This window comes from Equus caballus, chromosome 1 (genome assembly GCF_041296265.1).
Source record: "Equus caballus isolate H_3958 breed thoroughbred chromosome 1, TB-T2T, whole genome shotgun sequence".
In the NCBI taxonomy this organism is placed as follows: domain Eukaryota; kingdom Metazoa; phylum Chordata; class Mammalia; order Perissodactyla; family Equidae; genus Equus; species Equus caballus.
Window position 1 is genome coordinate 51,849,855 of NC_091684.1, and position 17,143 is coordinate 51,866,997.

The 17,143-nt window shown below is 39.6% G+C and overlaps 1 long non-coding RNA gene across 1 annotated transcript in view; it reads right to left on the reverse strand.

Moving 5' to 3' along the window:
* Nucleotides 1–253: 253 nt before the first annotated feature.
* Nucleotides 254–17,143, reverse strand: part of LOC138923569 (uncharacterized) — a 55,899-nt gene continuing 39,009 nt past the window's right edge. Inside the window, exon 4 of the long non-coding RNA XR_011437326.1 lies at nucleotides 254–2,141. This is a non-coding gene — a long non-coding RNA (uncharacterized lncRNA). The remainder of the gene's footprint in view (nucleotides 2,142–17,143) is intronic.

A 17,143-nucleotide genomic window follows, 5' to 3' on the forward strand; every position in this document is an offset into this window, starting at 1 on the left:
TGGAGTGGCCTGGGGGAAATGAGATCCATGTTTTCTTCCTAGAATTGCCAAATACTAGGTATATTACTAGGATTGGTCACAAAGTCTCTCAAGGGTTCAGTTTGCTTATCTCTAACACAGGGGATTGGACTACGTGACCTCTGATGTCCCCTTCAGGGCTATGACGGTATTTTGGAACCAAATAGATTATGGGAAAATCTAAATCACTGTGAACTGAAAGGAATGTGAAAGAAGCTTTTGATAGTAAAATATTCTGAAATACCCAAACTTTATTGAATAGAAATCAGGCTATAACGCAAACAACATCTGGATGTGATTGTTAAAAACCAAATGCAAAAGGGGAATCCAAATTATGTTAGATGTTACACTGACTAACATCAGAGCCTTGGGAAAAGAAATCATTTAAAAGAAAAAACAAGACAAAAATGGCCCATAAGAAAAGAGTGGTTACTATAAACCAGAGTATGTTCAAAATAGGGAAAAATGAAAAGATACTGAAGTCAAGGAAACTGACAAAACCAGGAAGGTGAAATATCCCATCAATATAACTAATTGGACTAATTGACTTCATAGTGTTTTATCCTAAATATAATGCAAGTTTATATCTTTGTGAAAGTCTAAATGATAGGCATTACCCAGACTAGAGTTCTGTCTTAAAAATATTAAATTAGATTTACAGCTGCATTTGGCAGTCTGTTCAACATTTTTATCTACTCTTTCCAGTAAAAATATTTTTAGTGGTTATGGCTACTAAATGTTCCCAAATTAGATGGGAACATTTTTACTGGTGGGGTTTAAATATTTGCTGAAATTTTCTTTGCTCTAATTTGACAATATTGAAAATCTCTCTGGGGCCATTTTTATCCATACATCACCCAAAATCCCACAACAGCTGAATCTTTTGAGGCATGTACCCAGTCAGGGCTATGTGAAAACACAACCATAATAAAAACAGTGATAATAACTACCATTCCTACCATTACTGAGAACCCAGTGCACAAGCCCGCCATATACCAAGATATATGACGTGGGTATTGTATCTGTATTAGAGTTGAAGAAACTAAATTGAAGTTCAAAGATGTTAAGTAACGTAGTAAAAGTCAAGGACTTGGCAAGTAGCGGGGCTAGAATTTGAACCCAGGTCTATCAGTTTCTAGAGTGCATGCTCTCTTCACTATGCCACACTGGAATTGACAGAGGCAGGCAGGACGCAAAGTTATATATGCATGCAAAATGTGTGTGTGTGTGAGTGTGTTCACACGTGCACACACACAAGACTGTTTCTCTGTGGTGAGAGTCCATCGTTTGAATCCAGTTCTCGCGGAAGTCCATAACTCTAGATGTGTGTGTGTGTGAGTGTGTTCACACGTGCACACACACAAGACTGTTTCTCTGTGGTGAGAGTCCATCGTTTGAATCAAGTTCTCACGGAAGTCCATAACTCTAGATGTGTGTGTGTGTGAGTGTGTTCACACGTGCACACACACAAGACTGTTTCTCTGTGGTGAGAGTCCATCGTTTGAATCAAGTTCTCACGGAAGTCCATAACTCTAGATGTGTGTGTGTGTGAGTGTGTTCACACGTGCACACACACAAGACTGTTTCTCTGTGGTGAGAGTCCATCGTTTGAATCCAGTTCTCGCGGAAGTCCATAGCTCTAGATGTGTGTGTGTGTGAGTGTGTTCACACGTGCACACACACAAGACTGTTTCTCTGTGGTGAGAGTCCATCGTTTGAATCCGGTTCTCGCGGAAGTCCATAACTCTAGATGTGTGTGTGTGTGAGTGTGTTCACACGTGCACACACACAAGACTGTTTCTCTGTGGTGAGAGTCCATCGTTTGAATCCAGTTCTCGCGGAAGTCCATAGCTCTAGATGTGTGTGTGTGTGAGTGTGTTCACACGTGCACACACACAAGACTGTTTCTCTGTGGTGAGAGTCCATCGTTTGAATCCAGTTCTCGCGGAAGTCCATAGCTCTAGATGTGTGTGTGTGTGAGTGTGTTCACACGTGCACACACACAAGACTGTTTCTCTGTGGTGAGAGTCCCTCGTTTGAATCCGGTTCTCGCGGAAGTCCATAGCTCTAAAAGGATTCATAACTCCAGCAGTGGGTCCAGCAGATCCTCACTGAATATTTCACTTTGGAAAAAAACAAAAAAGAGAACTAGGTTAGACGTTCCCATCCGATTACTTCATATATGTTCCCATCTGCATACTTCTTATGGGCACAGTACTTTAAAATTTACATGGCTCTTTTCTCATCCTCGCCAGAACCTTGCTAGAAACTCCGGTTTGGCACAGGAAGAAACAGAGGCTCAGAGAGAGTAAATTTCTCATGTAAGAGCTCAGCACGAGTGATAGCTGAACTCCATCCCAGGCCACACTTCAGATCCAGGCCCCTTGCCATTCAGAGCATGACATCCCTGGTAGTGTGCCACCAGCAAGGCATCCGGGCTCTCAGAGCCTCTGTGCTCTCCCTGGGCCTCTTAGGTCCCTTTAGTTCCAACATTCTGAAATTACTGAGGTCCCTGCCACATGCTCTAGAAAATATTTCAGAGTCAAGGGAAGAATTTCTCAACCCTGCCTGCTGTTTACCAGGGAAGGGAAGAACTTGGGTTTGCATTGGAATAATTATATTTTAATGTGTGTGGTTTTTCCTTAATAAAAGTAAGCTCAACCCTTTCTCCCTGATTAGGAACAGAGTGATTCTAAAGTAATTGCAAAATACTGTCCCCACCCCAAGAAATAGTATTTCCTTTCCCAGGCTAGTAAAGGATCCAACTACTCAAGAAAACATCTTGTTCCAACAGCTGTCCACCAAAATAAAATTACAATATTGGCAGATGCCTAATTTATGAATCTGCTTAGTCTCAGATTTTTATAACCCTTTCAAAAGTATTTGTTATATATCTATATATCTTTTAGGCCCTGTTCAATTTCCAAAAAGAGTCAAATATTTTACTACAAGCTTAAACATGCCAAATATGCACAAATCTTAAAAGTTGCTAGCCCATAAAGAGGGAGAGGGAGGCAATAGGGAGGAATGGAGAGAAATACATAGATGCATATTATAGAATTGTGGAGGCTTCAGAACTCTTCTGGAGTGGGTAGGGAGAAAATAAAAGAAAGAAAGAGGGAAAGGAAAAGACAGACTGAGAGAACACCTTATTCTAGATAATCTAGAATAGCCTGAGATCACAGCTACCAAGGAAGTAAAGCAGGTAAATGATTCCTTCTGAGAGATCTTCTCCTTGCAGTCACTCTATCGCCTTTCCTCCATCCATCTTAAGGTGCAGAGTGGTGGCGAGTGCCTTAGGGCAGATGTTCAGATTCATGGTCCTACGAAGGCTATGATCACCTGCCTACTTTTCTATTTGTTCTACAGTCAACCTGAGCAATTGAATCTCTACAGACCTGCTCAGGTAATTTGGAAACTAGTGATCAAAGATATACCTCTTGTCCAACGCACATTCCAATAAATCAAACTCCTCCAAAAGCTGCCATTCCAGATTTCCATCTTGGGAAGACAGAGAGATCAGCTCTTGTGTGCAAGCCCATAGCAGGGGTTCCCCCTTCTCGGCATGTCAGAAACCTGATATGGAATATCTTTGTGGCACAGTATCTACCAAGGATCACCAAACATTTTCAGTGGGGACGATTTTAACTCTTATTTTGACCCTTTTACAGGCTCTTGATTATGCCTTTAATTGGTTCTCTTTAAATAAGTGAAAAGCAAAGCAGACTAATTTAAATCTTAAACAAATTCCATTATCTGTTAATAACAAGACTCTCCCTTTAAGCGCTCCCCTAAGGTGATACCTCTAATCTCCTTTAGTCATGCTCCATGCCTTAGCCCCCCACTCATATACGTCATCCGTTTTCCTGTATAAACTTCCCTAGATCCGGTCTCATTTTCCTGGGCTGTTTACAAAAACAGATAAAGGAAATGACTCCTCACTTTGTTCTTTTACCCATATGGCATAGACGTGTCTAAGAATGGAAGTCACAGGTCCCTTGGGCAGAGAACAGAGGAAAGGAGAGAGAATGATTTATGATGGTCAAAGTGTGGGATGGTGCAGGAAGATAAGAGAATAAAGCAATCTCTTGCATGAGCCTTGTTCTCAAGGATGATTAAAAATAAACAGCTAATCTCTCCTTCTGCTTGAGTGAAAGACTTGTACTGACATGTGAGTGGAGAGGGAGGCCATTTCTTCTCATAAGCACTCACGAAGTCAAATAAGTCAAAACAAATGTTTATAGAGTATTTACTACGTACAAGACTCTATTAATAATTTCATCTTCTATACTTGAACTAGTACAGCTTTATCTAATGTTTAGTTGATTTTTGCCACTCTTCTTATCCATTCCTGGATCTTCTATCTTAGAATCTTGTTCAGCTCCTATTTTCCCATTTAATTCTAAGATAACGTACAGTTATATTAAACATTTGCTGTTAGTCATCAAAGGTCTTTTTCCCATCCATATGTACACTGGGTAGTTGTTAGGGCATATATTTACCAAGAGATGCACTATGGTTCCTTGCACATCCCTTTTACCAGCCAGCTGACTTAAGGTGTAAGTCAAGAACCTTATGCAAGTCTCAAGGGACACGTGACTCAGCTGCCCAAAAGATTTTTCTCAAAAATGCCCATCCCTCCACAACTTTAAAACTTGTAAACTCAATAGTGAGACTGGGTCTTGAATTTCACTTCTATTCTTCACAAGCACAGGGATATAAATAAAACCAGAAACTCAATATATGTATATTAAATAGACTTTATTCATTTCTCTTCTAGATGTTATCCTTTTTCAGAAAGTGAGCCATTTTCTCCCTCTTTTAGCTGGTATATAAAAGTGATTTTAATTCCGCTTCATGGCTGGTATTATCTGAGATTTGTCCAACAGGAAAAATAGCCCAGTTTCACAAGAGGAAGGATAAATCCCTCTGTGTATGTGTACTATATCTAATACATTATATATTTTATAAAAATATACAGATATAGTAAGCAAGAAATCAAGAATAAATAAACAACAATTTTGGGGTGGACTTAGTGGAAAAAACACATTTAAATGGCAGGCAGTGGAGCTGCAGGACAGGGAATGAAAAGAACCCACGATGGGTGAAAGAACCCACACAGAGCATAGTCGCCTCCTCCCTCTGAGTCTAATGTGAGCAGAGTCATGGTGAGGGTTAATTGAGAAAACACATGTAAAGTGTTTGGAAGAGTGCCTAGCACACAGTAAGCGCTCAATAAAGGTTACTATTACTATTGGGTTTTGTGTGCTTACTCTGTGCCTGGAACTATGAGGTGCTGGGGATACAATGACAATAAAGTCGACTGGGAACCAGACTCATGGAGCTCACAGAGTAGCGAGCAAAATACGTTGAACAAACATACATGTAAACGAAAAATTTTGAATTCTGATGGGTCACATGATGGAGATGAACAAAATGCTGAGAGAAAAAACAATGTGCAGGCGTTCCTTTTGATTGAGTGGCAAAAGAAGTTCTGAGGAGGGGACATTTACAGTGGTTTGGGGACCTCAGTTGGGAAGATGTCTTCCCCTGTGACCTCTTGCGTTCCCTCTCCAAAGAAAAGAAAAATATTGTCTTCCCCTCTCCCTTTAATTGTGTCATCAAAGTTACTCATGAGGTCTATTCCCTTAGATACAATTCTGTATTCGCCAAGCTCAGTTCTCAGCTATCCCTGTATTGTTTTTCTAACTAGGATTAAGTGCTATGGGTTTTGGCAACACACAGATCTGGGTTAAAATCCCACTTACGAGCTGTGTGCCTCTGGCCATTTTCTTCATCTGTAAAAAATATGGAAAATAAAATCGCCTACTTCACAGAGATGGAGTGAGATAAATGAAATAGTTCATGTGATGCCATTATCACAGTTACTGACAGAGTAAGTGCTTAATAAATAGAGTATTTATAATAAAAATTAGAAATTTTAGATTATTCAGAACATTTTAGTAGGTTTGTTATTGAACAACCATGGTCATATCCCCTTTGTGTTATTCCTGATGGCGTTTATTTCACCTTAGTCAACCCAAACTCCTCCTCCAAAAAACAAAAGCTTGAAACTCAAGTAAGTAAATACTCCTCAAGTTGCTTAGCTATGAACCTAATTTGTGGACACCTCGAGGAGTGATGTGGACCTCATCTGGTTTGTTTCCTTTATGTGGATGTCAGTCTCCCCAGGATCACTAAGTATTTGCTGGTCACTAAAGCAATCCATGCCGTTGTCCACACAAATGCTAAATTCCAAAAGCAAAGCCTATAAAAATCAAGGGAAAGGGGTCATTCTCTCTCTCTGCCAACTCCTTTTATGAGAGGACAGCTCGGCTTCTTCCAGTTTTCTTAGAATGACAACTAACTTACTCCTTTTTTTACCGTTTTTCTTAAAACGTGGATAACTATTTGCATTTAAAAAAAAGTGGCAGTATCACTGTGAGGCATTTGGATTCAAAGTGAATATCCACTCTTGCCATATTTCATCACAGTGTGCCTGAAGGCCTTCACTCCCCTGTTACAGTACAAATGGATTCACCCTCAAACAGTTCCAGAATGTTCTATAATGACTCTAACGAATGAACTTTTAAATGAACCGTTGAAACTATTGTCTAGTGCTATTTTACAGTGAGAATCCCACTTTGCTGCCATCCATGTACCAAGCCCACATACACACATAGGGATTGGGTGTAATTACCTGACCTCAAAAGTTTTCAACAATATTCTTACCAAGAAGAGTTATTATCCCTCTGAACTTATCAAGGCTTTTTGGCATCTATTTCCCTATTCAATCTTTTCAGTTCTGTGGAGTATGGCAGCTGTCATAGTCCCAATTCACAGTTGGACAGAAACAAAATTCTAGAGAGGTCAGAGAATTTCTGAAAGCCACTATCAATAATATTTATCATTTGTAAGTTGCTTATTAACAGGCCATCTGAAAAAGTTTAGACTGAAAAGGTCTCTTCATTTTGATGAAAAAGGAAGCAAATATTTTCAAGCAATGTTCAGTTGGGATACGGGATTGCAAAGCAAACAAGCTTACAGCACACACACCATTTTAGTGCTCAGAACCATTGATTTTGTCTGATTTAGAGACCTTGCTGGATTAAAGTATGGAGATAAAGAAGCCTGGATCACAGGTGTGATATTTTCCCAGGTGAGATACATTCTCCAAGTGCAAAATCTGTTCCACTTCTAGAAAGCCCCACCCCTTGAGCCCAGCTGGCTGTTTCATAAACCCTGTTTCTGATCACAGGAGCAACTAGATGAGACAATGTGAACACTTCAAACTCATCATCACTTCTGAAGTCTCCTCTAAGCACATGCCCTTTTGCCTCTTAGCAGCAAGAAGGGGCCAAAATTTTCAAATACTCTAGAAGCGAATGAAAAATCTTTGTTCACAGAAAACTTTCCCTTAAAATTAAATGTGTCAGTCTTTTACATCACCCATGAAGGGCGGGTTTTTTTTTTTTTTTTTTGCTGAGGAAGATTTTCCCTGAGCAACATCTGTGCCAATTTTCCTCTATTTGTATGTGGGTCACTGCCACAGCATGGCCACCAACAAGTGGTGTAGGTCCACGCCCGGGGAACTGAACCCAGGCCACCAAAGTGGCATGTGCCTAACTTAACCACTAGGCCATGGGGCTGGCCCCTGGACATTTTTTAAGTACTATAAAAACAGCAAACCACAGCCTGCCATTTGTTTTTTTTTTTGTTTTTTTTTTTAAAGATTTTATTTTTTCCTTTTTCTCCCCAAAGCCCCCCGGTACATAGTTGTGCATTCTTCGTTGTGGGTTCTTCCAGCTGTGGCATGTGGGATGCTGCCTCAGCGTGGTCCGATGAGCAGTGCCATGTCCGCGCCCAGGATTCGAACCAACGAAACACTGGGCTGCCCGCGGCGGAGCGCGCGAACCTAACCACTCAGCCACGGGGCCAGCCCCGCCTGCCATTTGTTTTTACATATAAATTTTTATTGGAACATAGCCATGCCCATTGATTTACAGTTTGTCTATGGCTTTCATGCTATAATGGCAAAGACTGTATGGCCCACAAAGCCTAAAAATATTTACTGTCTGTCCTGTTACAGAAAAAGTTTGCTGACCCCAACTGCATAACGTGATCCCAAAGTTTGAGGCAGAATAACATCCTGGTCTAAAGCACAGGTTCTTAAGTTAGTACTCTGTTTAAAGCCTGGTTCTGCTGTCGGGTAACTGAAACCTTGTGCTAAGTGTTCAGCTTTTCTGGGCCTCAGTGTTCTCATCTGTAAAACAGGAAGATTAATAGCATCTACCTTGGAGAAGTATCGAAAAGATTAATTGAAATAATACGTCTAAAGGGTTTCAAATATTGCCAGGCATAAAACATCATTAGGATCACATTGGCGACAGCTGTATAAACTGAACTCCCACAGAAAAGCTTCAGCTGAGTTTCAAATGGCACTTCAACGTGCTTGTAAGAATTTCCAAGATTCATCGCCGTGTTATACAAAGGGGATGCTCAGCTTATTTCCACTGACAAGCAATAGGCTGACATAAATGACAGCTTCAGAACACAGCCATTTTATGTCCTTCCCTCACTCTATCCCCAAACCATTGCTTTTGATTTCAATAGCTTATGTCTACATATGTCATGCATTAGTCTACACTCAGACATTCAGACTTCAAATTATTTGATCTTCAAACTTGTCATTCTTCATGTTTTTCTTCCTCATCTCATCCTCCTTGGTTTTTTTTTTTTTTTTTTATTCCAGCATTCATTCCTTGATACTGATTCTACAACACTCACAAATTCTAGGGGTTACGGAGGATGCTGGAGAGCAGAACCCTCACACTTCCACCTGGACCAGTGATATTCAGAAGACAATGTACTAACATCCCTAGTGAGCTTATTTAAAATGCAGGTCTAACCCCCGCAGAATCTTATTTTCTAGGGCTGGAATTGTTCTAAATAACTGTTTTAGTAGGAAGCAGTACAGCTAATTTTTACATAGGATCATGCTTTGAGAAAACACTGCCCCACTCCTCTTCTCTCTCCTACTTTATCGAGAGAGCAGCTTTTTGAAGTCAATATATGCATCACCATGTCCCCTTTCTCTCTCAAAAATTGGCTTATATATTTTGGGATTTGGAGAGGGTGAGAATGGGGTTAGCAGTTTTACTGGCCTATGTCCAACTGGAGAGCATGAATGGACTTACTGAAAAGAAAACAGTTTTGTCTGCATATAGGAACAGTATAGATTTTCCGAGATGCGTAATAATGCGTACTATGTACCAGAGGGTAAAATTAATCTCGTAAGACTTTTCAGGTGTATTTGATACTTTGGAACACGAGAGTCCTTATAGATCAATTTAAACTATCTGGCTGAACTTCTGCTTTAGTAGTTATAGGATTTTTTTCTGACTTTGCCAGTTTCAATTTGTAACTCGAAGTTTGGGAAAACCATCTCAAGTTAGACTGGTTTTGAAAATCATTCTGTTCGCCACCACCTCCCCCTTCTCAGCAATGGAATAAATTATTAGTAGTATGCTGAGGGTATACAGTTCTGCCAAGATTTACTTCCTGTTTCTACTTGGGCTGGTTTAGTATTATTTTCCATAGTTCTGAGATTGCATGTCAGAATTTATTTGAAAACATAATAATTTGGAAATGGATATCGTGCTAATTGGAGCATCTGTCTCTAGCTACAGCTCTTTTCTTCTCATTGTAACATCCTGATTTATAATGATCATCTCACCTTTGCAGATATTGCAGTATTTAGGAATAATGCTCAACCTCGTTCTGTCTCTGGAATAACATAAAGTCATCTTGGGCTATGCTATTATTCTACTACCAAAGAATTATCTCTGTGCTTCGTTCCCTATCGGTTTGGTTTGTTGCCAAAGTGGTGATTTACGTTCGTTTGCTTCTAGACTATATTACTGCAATGCTTTCATATACAGCCTAACTGATTGACTCTGCACAGAAAGAAAGGAACACAGTTCACTTAATTAACTGTGTTGCACATAATTCCCTGTTTCCTCAGGCTTCCTCATGGCTTCCTTTTCTGAGATGGGATATGGAATTCATACCATCCAAGTCAAAACCCTGACAATTCCTATTGGTGTCTCTGCTGTTTACAGAGCCTATGATTCTAGAATTAAAAGTATCACTTACATCTGGCATAGCAGAAGAGCTGCTGATATTTTGATAATTGGAAGTTTTATCAAAACAGCTGCACAAACCAGAACTGATTTTGTTTTTATTCTTAGTTTTTCTCAGATACCATTTAGGTTTCAACATTATGTATACTTACAATCTTATCCTTAAAGAGTTGGGCCCTTTGGATTGCCTGGCATAAAGGAAATATGGTCCTGGAGAAGGGAGGATTTCTTAGGTAGTCTAATATTTCTCCCCATGTAGCTACCCTTATCCAGCATCCCTGACCAATAGCCATTCAGCATCCTTTGGTGACCTTCAGTGATGACGGGTTCAGTAGTATAAACACAGCTGATACCTCTCTGGAATATTTCTAGTAGCTGATTCCTTCTTTTTCAATAGGATTCCAAGGCCCCTATGAGGTAGTCTCCACCCCATAACCCAGTTTTATTTTTCTTTTTTCTACAGCACTTGCTATGGACTGGATGTTTGTGCCCCCCAAAATTCATATGTTGAAATTCTAATCCCTAAGAATGTGATGGCATTTGGAGATGGGGCCTTTGGGAGGTAATTAGGTCAGGAGGGTGGAGTCATCATGATGGAATTAGTGCCCTTATAAAAAGAGACAAGGAAGAACTTGCTTCCTTTCTCTCTTTCTACTAAATAAGCGTACAATGAGATGGCCTTTTGTAAACCAGGAAGAGGGGCTTTACCAAGAGCCCCACCATGCCAGCACTCTGATCTCTGAATTCTGCTTCCTGAATTGTGAGAAATAAATATTTGTTGGTTAAGGCACACAGTCTACGGTATTTTTGTTATAGCAGCCCGAACTGACCAAGACAGTACTCATGAAGAATTCCAGAAGGCAACCATTCAAATAAAAAGATAGTTACCAAATTTCTCACAAGCCCTTTCTCTGCCTAAACATGCCCAATTTCTTTTGCTATCCCTTACATCTATAGTTTTCAAATATTTCACCTTTCTGTTCAAGATTTTAACAATCATTCCCTTTGTCAGTTTCTCTCCCTGCCACCAACCAATCCATGTGATCCTAGTAACATTATTTAACCATTTCCTAACCTGTGTTATAACAGACATGCATAGGCTGTACCTTGCTACTCAGAAACTCTAGATTCTAAGATATCCACAGAAAAAAGTCAATATAAAGAAAAAGATACATCAGGGGCCGGCCCAGTGGCGCAGCGGTTAAATACACACATTCTGTTTCTCGGTGGCCCAGGGTTCGCTGGCTCGGATCCTGGGTGTGGACATGGCACCGCTTCGTGAAAGCCATGCTGTGGTAGGTGTCCCATGTATAAAGTGGAGGAAGATGGGCATGGATGTTAGCTCAGGGCCAGTCTTCCTCAGCAAAAAGAGGAGGATCAGCAGTAGTTAGCTCAGAGCTAATCTTCCTCAAAAAAACCCAAAAAACAAAGAAAAAGACACATCAAACCAAGCACTCTACACAACCCTGTGGGAGAAGATATATATCCACAATGACTAATGGATCGAAGTTCATATTTACTTCCTAAAGAATGGACACAATATTTTGTTTTAAATTTTGAAAGGATAGAATCCAAATGATAATAATTATTCTGGGATGAAAGTATGATAGATACTTTTTGTTGCTTTTGCTTATTTGAAACTTCTAATTTTTTCTACAGTGAGCCAGCATTGTTTAGAAAACTCTTTTTAAGACAGTCATAAGAAAGATCTAATATTCTTAAAACAACTTGTCAGTTAATTATTATGGCATTTATTATGGCATAGACAACTGCCAAATGTTTAAACTCTGGGCATTAAAAAACTTAAAAATTGTATTTTAAAATCTTTTAGTATAAAACAATTATAATTCTTTAATTGAAGCAGAATCATGAGAAATTATCCATGACCCTAAAGTAAAGGCAAAGATTTTGAACAAAGAATTTATTGGAAACATTCAAGCAGAAGCGTTGCCTCTGGGTACGTTGTTTTAAATCCATTTCTTTTGGAACCTTAATGTGGAAGATACACATACAATGATGATAGCCTACGGTAACACACAACAGAAAATGTATTATTAAACTTGGAATACTTATAAGCATCCTTCGACAAAAATGCCCAAAGTAGCTGCCTGAATTGAGACATCTGGAAAATGAAGGCATTATGTGTTGACCTAGGATAATTTGCTATGATGCTGGTGATTTTCTATTCATTTTCTTCAGTACTTTTCAAAAGACTATTGTATTTAAAAACCAAATTGCTGGCACCATGCAATTTGAAAAAAAAAAATACATCAAGTACACAAATTACTGGAGAAAAATGCTGCCTATAGTTTCCGACCAAGTTAGATCCGCAGAAAATGTCATGTCAAAATCCTGCAGGGTCATCCTTTATGCATTTGTGGATGAATGTATTACCTTATTACAGAGACCATCCGCATTACAGAGCAAAAGCTGCCTGTGTAATGGAAGCTTATGCAAACATTGATTTCTTGTGGTTAACTTCCAAACGTCTTCAGATTCTTCTTGTGCACTCTTGGAGCTTATCTCTTCACCCAGCAGCAGGCAAGTGAGTTAATATACAGTGCGTGTGTGTCCATTTCTGTTGACACAATGCGTGGGCTATCAGTCGCTATTAATTCCAGGAGAGTAAGGGCAGGGCAGAGGGCAACAGAGCGGAATCCCAACAAAACAGTAAAAAGAATATGCGCTGTCGGATCTCTTTTTGACGAATAGTTCAGTTGGGCACCACTGATCTTTTAAAGTCTGTGTTTGCGCTCCCTTCAATTACTTGCTGAAAGCAGCACAGATTGGCTCGTACATGCCATTGTTTGTATAGCACAGAAACATGAATTAAATCTGTCAGTCTTTTGATCTGCATGCCAAGGCAACAGTGTAGTCATTGTAAATTCTTATCAAAAAAAAAAAACCCTCTGTATTCTGCCATGAGGAAGAGGAGAGGGAAGAATTTTTGCCCTGTTGCCTATTTTTTATCACTCTTCCTGTAATATTCCTTTTAAAAGTGACATTTATTTGTCAGTAGCAAAAAAACCCTCTTGTCAGAGGCAGTTCTTAATTATAGATTTTGAGGCATGGGCAGGCTTGTGTTACCTCTTTCTATTCAGTGCATAACCACACAAGTGCTAGAGGTAAGTAGGAACACAGGAAAATACCGTTTTGCATTGATCCCTTACGACGATGTGCCATTTTTTCCCTTAGAACTTTTTATAAAATTGAATCCTCTGGAAGTAGACAGAACATAAAACAAAATTTTAGGAAGAAAATGGAGGAGATACAGTTTCATTCAAGCTCAAGATCAACATTAAAGAAAAAAGATAGTCGTCTACCGGAAAAAACTAGGTTGGCACTGTCCATTTTGTTTAATCACCAAAAATAAACATTCTTATCATGGAAAATGCTTCAAGAAAGAGGCAGATTCTTTCCAGTTCATGTCTTTGAAATCACAAAATTCAAAGACCAAGATGAAAAGCTCTCTAATTTTTAATTTCACTTGTGTTATGGTCAATATTAATAGAAAGAAAAGATGTGTAAAATTTACAACTTGATAGTCACAAATAATTAGAACGAGATGGAAAGCATTGATGGTTGAACAATTCCTAAATCTCAGTTTATTAACTGTTCCTTAGGAACCTAGTGAGTAGAAGATTGGTCGTATCCAGCCAGTTGATGTGGAAAGGGATGGGGAAAGCTACAAGGAAGAGAAGCTAGGTAGAGCCAAGGATCTCAATAATAATTTATATGATCAAACTCTGAATAACAGAGTAGACTCTTTATGATTAAAAATCATTTTGAATTCATAACTATCTCAAAACAATTTGGAGGTAAACCTATCCGTTTTCAGCATGGAGAGTTAAGTCATTTATCTCTGGAGCTTTTGGGTTAACATCTTTAATGAAAGCTACTTGTATTTCATTTGAGGAGCTTGAAAGAACTCCCGCATCTAACCAACAATTAATATCCAAACCAATGGTGTGCTGAAAAATCCCTATGACCGTAATTGGAAGTCACTACGAGTTACCTCTTTCAGACTGAGACGAGAACAAAGATGCTACTGAATGTGTTGTCTTGGGTCTTTGTGTCTGGCTGACCTTACTGTAGATGAAAAATCAGTGACAGCTGTAGCTGTGCACGACACAAAGATCGCTCTCAGTATTCTGTATAACACACACACTTCAGCTCGCTTTGCTTTGTTTCCAGAGGCATTTTATTCTCAAGTTTCAAAGCTGAAAGGCAAGAAAAAGTGCCAATTGGAAGTCAAAAACAAAACAGTGAGGAGATATACTTTAATAGATTCATCTGCATCGCTTTGTTAGCAATCTGTGATTCAGACTTGCATTTCTCCATCACTCTGAGTGAAGTACATCTGAGTCACATAGAGACGTACTCTCTGAATAGCTAATTGTCACAGGAGTGTGAGTAATTTCTGGCCCCCCATTCCAGCAAATAAAGTTTGCAAGTCGCAATGGAAGAATTGCAGGTTTTGTTGGACTGATCCTAGTGCCAGCTTCCAATGTTTGATTATCTGTATAAACCAAATATTTCGTCCTGCTAAAGTGGGGTAGAAATCTCATGAGATCATGCTTTTAAACAGTATTTTTAGTACTTCCTGCTTTCAAACAGGCCAAAATACTATGTGAATACATTCTCTCTCTCTCTCTCTTCCTCTCTCATGCGTATGTGTGTTGCTTCCTTTCACAAATTCTAGCCAGAACTTAGAGCAACATGAATCTGAAAAATAGTCTTTTGTGCTTTTGTCAGTCATCAATGCCCGCATTTGAACTTCCTTGCTGAACATCACATGTCTGAATTCTCTCATATAAGGACTAGAGTATTATAAGTATTCAATCTGAAGGAGCTTTGGAGCATATAAAATTTCAGGGTTAATAATGTTTGAACAGCTTTTTCATGAATTAATACCAATGGGTTAAATGTGCACTTTTAATAAACATAGCAGTCAGCAGAAAATCAGGGAACTTTGAGTCTGAAGATGAAGGTAATGCTATTTTCTATGCCTTGATGAAAGGTCAAAAGCGTAACAAACAGATCCTTCCATATAAGTAACACAGAAAGTCTGGCCTTTAATGAAGACAGCGGCTGCCATGTTTGTGGTACTGCTCTCTAAGCTTCATGGTCAGCATCACAGTAGCTCATTTAGCAACCAGTCCAGATTCTGGGGAACCTTGCTGTAACATCCCATACTCAAAGGTTTAGATGGATTGAGGCCCCGTCGCTTGGTAGTTATAAATTTGGAATTTAGAACCAGACAGACCTAGCTGAAGTCTCAGTTCTGTCACTTACTGGCTGTGTGGCCTAAGGCAAATTGCTTTACTCTCTGAGCCTGTGTACTCAACCATTAGAAGTGGAAAATAAAAGAGCTTTACAAGTTTGTACAAGAGTGCTTTTGAGTTTGCTGAAAGGATTGAGAGAGAGAATTCCTATAAAGCACCGGCAGGTAGGATGTGCTCAATGGAGGGCAACAGCTGTTTATTTTATTATTATTGAGTTAAAGGTTCTATCAGTTGTCAGTTGACCTTTGGGAACGTGGTTCATTGATTTACCCCAGAGTAGTCCTTCACACTGAGAGAAACTTTCAGTGGTTCCTAGAGGAGGAAACACAAGCAGAGGGAGGCAGGGAGAACAGCCAGGAAGGAAGGACGTGGAGGTGGGAGAGAAAGCTCTACTAGTCAACTACTATGATGTTGAATGTGAGCCGCTCCACCTAAGGGATAAAATTAAGTTTCAGCTCTTGAATTCTAAACTGTGAGAGGAAAGTATAGGAGTCTCCAGGACGTTTTCTCATTTGCCATTCCAGAGATACTGGGGAACTCTAGGTACTTTAGAAACATAAAATCATAAAGGGAGCCACAGCTGGGCAAAGTCTTTGCTCCATAAAGGTTATGCCAACTGTAGGATGGTACAAATGACGTGAGAGGGGGCAACTTCAAGATTTCTATTGATAAGGAATTCTAGGCTTTGCCTTTGAATATCACTCCTGCAAGCAGAACTCCACAGCCTCAAGAATACATTGTATACACACACATATACATTTGCACATGCACACACACACAGCACAAATGTCCTTCTGACTTCAGAAATGGTTCCAGCACAACGTTTTAATTACCTAATAGACAGCTTAAGACTTAAAGCTAAGAGTTTAACCCCAAACCAGCACTTAGCATACAAACACTTTAATATCAGTAGCTAGCCTGGAAATGCCTTATAATACCTAACAGCTCACCAAATGGCTTCTTAGAAAAAAATTATTGTAACTAAATAGCAGTAAATGTCAAGTCAGTAAGTAGCACCTAGTTGTTCAAGTCAACAAATGATTTCTCTATCCTTTGCCACATCCAAACTGTTGGCAATCCTGTTTTCTCTACTCTAAAATAGATCCCAAATCTGGCCTCATTTCTCCATCTCTAATTCCTACCATCCTAGTCCAAGCACCACCATTTCTTTCCTGGTTTCCCTGTTGTTTCTCTCACCCCTTAAAGTCAAAGAGATTGTTTTAAACGTAAATCAGAAATATCATGCCCTGCTAATTTGCTCCAGGGTCTTCCTGTAGTGTAGGTGGGTTGCCCTGCTGCTGAGCTTTCCGAATTCACACCTTCCTCGTCTCCCCCAGCCTTTGCTCCCTCTAGCCATCTCCCCCAACCTTTGGTCTCTTCAGCAGAACCTCGCTCCTTTGGGTCCTTCCCACATTCTGTTCTCTCTGCCTGGAACACTTGCCTCCAAAATTTCCTGTGGCTGTCTCCTTGATATCGTCTCGATGCCATCTGAAATGACACTTCCTCACAGCGGTCTTCACTGACCGCTCAAGATGGCCACCCTTCTCATAGTCATTATCACATCACTGTTTACTGTCTTCATAGCTCTTACTGCTATTGGACAGTATCTTGATCGTGCCTTCATCTACTAATGCTTATTGTCTGCCTCCCTCTGTCTAGAATATAAACTCTGTTAAGGCAGAAACTGTCTTATTTACC